The sequence below is a fragment of the Crocodylus porosus genome, unplaced genomic scaffold, assembly GCF_001723895.1.
Source record: "Crocodylus porosus isolate Cpor-Errol unplaced genomic scaffold, CroPor_comp1, whole genome shotgun sequence".
Lineage (NCBI taxonomy): Eukaryota > Metazoa > Chordata > Crocodylia > Crocodylidae > Crocodylus > Crocodylus porosus.
The window spans coordinates 78,783,214-78,787,177 of NW_017728918.1; the positions used below are offsets into that span (position 1 = coordinate 78,783,214).

Consider the following 3,964-nt stretch of genomic DNA (forward strand, 5'->3'; position numbering starts at 1 on the left):
CTGTCAAAACAAGGCACTGAACGTGTGATGGACCAGATCTACAGTGCTGCCGCGTGTGTCCATGTCTCCTGCTCAGTCCCAGACCTGGCTGCTGCTCTGAGGGACATGCAGATAGAGGATGAAGGAATTGCAGCCAAGGACCTGCAGGTAAAATTATACTTCGTCGGATTTGGAGGATGAAATTATCTGTCAGGCCTTGCTGAGCCAAAAAAATAAAAAATCCTTCTTCGTGATCAACATACTTAATACATTTACTATTCCATCTCTAGAAATAAACATCTCCAGGATAGATAGATAGATAGATAGATAGATAGAGGAATACGTACATAAATGAATAGATAGATAGATACTAGTATAGATAGTAGAAGGATAGATAGAGGAATACGTACATAAATGAATGGATAGATACTAGCATCTATATTAGTACCTATCCATTTATGTACGTATTCCTCTATCTATCCGTCTATGTATGCATGTATGAAATAGATACATGTATGAAATACATACATACATACATACATAAATGGATAGATAGATACTATCGAGATGGTATCTATCCATTTATATATGTATTCATCTAGCGGTCCGTCTATGCATGCATGTATGAGATAGATAGCTAGATAGATAGATAGATAGCTAGATAGATACTTTCTTCATAAGACAGTGTTTCTTTCCGTACACCTGCACAAATTGTATAGAAAAGGATTTTTCTCGGCATGTTGGTTCCCCTCTTTCAAAGCTGTTCATTTCCCCCTTATTGTTCACACGGAGCGGTGCCCTTCCAGATCCTGGCTGACGATAGTCTCATTGCCCTAAACATGTTTATGAAATTTCCGTATGCATCAAACGGCTGAAACATAGGTATTTCCTCACATTTCTGACAATCAACATGAGCGTTTGCCCTCCTCTGTTTAATTTCCCCCCAGGACACGGAGGAGTGGTACAAAACCAGATCTCTTGAGTTTAATCAAGCTTCTGCAGAACATGCCGAGAATGTGAGACATTTCAGGGAAGCAATAGGCAACTGCAAAAGAAGTGTAAGTGGATTTGAAAACCCCTTCCAGCTCATGTGATGTCACTTCTAATGGAGCCCTTTGTTATGATTTCACTAAGTTAGGTAATGTGACAGTCGTCTGACTTTTTTCCCTAGTAATGGTGGTCTTTTAGGCTATATTTTGCAGGGAGGGAGGTGGATTGGAGGAATGGTGACTCTGTATGTGACCCCCTGCCAAAGTGCAAGTGAGCGCGCACGAACAATATTTGTATATACGAAATCAAACTTCGGCAGCTGATTCAATCCCAGGTCTGGATATACTGGTTAGATCGATGCAAATCCTTCGGAGGGAGGGAGGGGGAAGAAGAGCCATGGCTTTAGGAAGAAATTGGTTTGCAATAGAATAGCCCTTCCTTCCTTTGCCTTAATATGGACGTAGTACGGAATGTAATACAGATTTTCGGGTGCTATCGCTGGGCTATAAAAGAACACTGTGAAGTAGTGGTCACTGTTGATCACTTGCACTTCACTTTACAATATAAGGATAGATACTATAAGGTAAGAGCGGGAGACTGTCCTAATCTTACTCACTGCTCCTCTTCTCTGAGGATCCAGATGAGATATTTTTAGACCGAAAAGTCCCCTCCCCAACCCACACTTAGAAATCAATTTTTTTTTAAAAGGAAAGATGGGCAAAATTCCACCACAGCATCTTCTTATTTCGCAGGATTGTCGTTTCTGGGTCACAGCTGCTCTTACAATTAACCCCACCTCCTCTCATTAAGGCGTCTGCGGCTGAAACGTGTGTGCAGCACCGAGTTTCACATCAAGTCAGGCTGTCTCAGGCTGGAAGTGCCCCGGCCGGAGAGGCGCACACTACCTTTTTCCTGTGGCGGCGCTTGCACCGCGGGGAGCGGACAGGCGGGAGTCAGTGCAACTCAGCGCCTTCGTACTGAGCCTCAGCCTCTTATTAGATGCAACTTGTATCCAAGCACGGAGTAGGCCCTGGCTTGCCATGCGCTAGGATTTGTTGCATTGGGGTGCAGCATCGTTACTCCTGACGCTGCGATGGAAACTTCTCTCGTGCATGCCTCAAACCATCCCGGCAAAAATAAAGACAGGATTCCCGGGCGGAGGGGCTGGTGGGAAAAGGGAGAGCTTGACTCTGCTGGAGTCAAAGGGAGCTTGTCCATGACATTCAGGAGGGTGGGGTGGAGTGGGGCAGGCTTTGTCCCCTGGAGTAAACAGATCGATGATTTTCTTGTCCCCTCTGTTTTTCTGATGCTGCAGAAACGGGGCCTGACGCCCTTCCCAACAGAAATGCAGCACGCGTGGCCCAGCCCGAGGAAACCCAAGAGGAATACAAGGCAGACACTGAAGGATCACAGGTCATCTCCATCTTGAGAGGTCTCTCCTCTCTCTTTGCGACTGCTGGACTAGGCCAGTATTAAACTGCAGGCCCTACCTTGTCAAAAACGGTTGCTAGACACAGCTGCGACCTCTAAGCTCCTCATTTAACTTGGGAGAGTGGATAACTTCTTTCCTTCCTGCTTCATCTTTTGCCAGCGTCTCCCCGTAGTAGCAATGTGTGTCTGCAGCCTGGCGGGGGGGATCACGTGGGATCTGATCCAAGGTACTCACCTTTGCAACCGGTTGCGGATCTCTCCAAGTGAAAATCAATGCACTGCAAGAGAAAGTGCAAACGAGAGCACTGCCCTCCATTGTGTACACTGAGATGGCCACGAACAAGTGATGGGGCAGAGGAGGAAGCGGTTTTATATCAGATCTCTCCTCTTCCCCCACTCCCCATGTTGTGTTTCCTTTAGCTGTCGGTAATCTCTGGGCTGTAGGAAGCTGCTGGGGCGGGGGCGGGGAACGGGGGGGAGCCCTCTTCCATGCAGGCCCAAGCAGCTCAGCCCAATTGAAAGCATTTCCCAAGAGGAGGCTGTGGACACAACCCAGAGCACAACTGTGCTCATCAGGTAAGGAGGCACTGCCATGGGGACAGGGAAACGACAACATCGCCTGACACTACCGGGGATTCACAGCCGAGAGCAATGTGGGGGAAGATGCTTATCTTGCTGGGGTCATATGACCCCAGCGGTCTTTCCTGCCCAACTGCAGGGGGGCTGGACTGGATGATCTGTAAGGTGGGTCCCTTCCTGCCCCTAAATCTATGAAACCAATCAGTAGTTTCCCGTGGGCCCGATTGTATAGAGTGCCCCAGAGGAATCCAGTAGATCCTGCACTGCGTGGGCTTGGAAGGGCTCCTGGCCCAGCAGCCTCAGCTGAGTTTGCATCTCTGCTGCTGCTCGACCCAGACCAGCCGGTGTCTGCATAGGGCGGGCGGTAGCTGCACTTGGTATGTGTGTGTGTCCGTGTGTGTGTCCCAACGTTTGTCATTCAACACGAATAGTATTTCCTCCCTTGAACAGATAACGCCCAAGTCCAGGAAGGCCCCTGGGAGAAGATGCCGGGGAACACCGCGGCCGCTGCTGCTGAGAGCCGGGGAAAGCATCAAGACGGTCACTTGCTTGGCACGATCTCCCAGGTGCCGGCCACATGCTGCCATCCTCCCAACTTCTGCGCCTTCAGCCAAACCTCATTTCCCAGCCACGCCTGGTTTTCAGACCGGTTCTGTCGCTTTTGTTACATTAAATACAATTACGAGCACGCATTTCTTGCCTGAGTTGGTCCCTTTTCTTCCGCTCTGTTTCGTGATTATCGAAAGCCCGGCATGCGGCATTATTTCACTAAGGTATTTGTTAACCTTCAAATGACCTGACAGTTGTTTCTATAACACTGTTTCTCTGCGACGCTTACTGGTAACGTTGATTCCCAGATGTGTCATTTCCAGATGTGTCATGCGGTCAAGTCTAAGGGTAGGAGAAGCTCCGTCCCGAAAAGTCGCTGGCATGACCGAGGACAAGTGACTAGGAAAGAGTGAAAGGAGTTAATGAATGGTCATTA

At 48.3% G+C, this 3,964-nt stretch overlaps 1 long non-coding RNA gene across 1 annotated transcript; it reads left to right on the plus strand.

The window, feature by feature from the left end:
- Positions 1-2,293: 2,293 nt before the first annotated feature.
- On the plus strand, positions 2,294-3,674 carry LOC109311893. Its single transcript, XR_002101652.1, has 2 exons — positions 2,294-2,382; positions 3,430-3,674. It is a non-coding gene; the product is annotated as an uncharacterized LOC109311893 (long non-coding RNA).
- Positions 3,675-3,964: the final 290 nt, after the last annotated feature.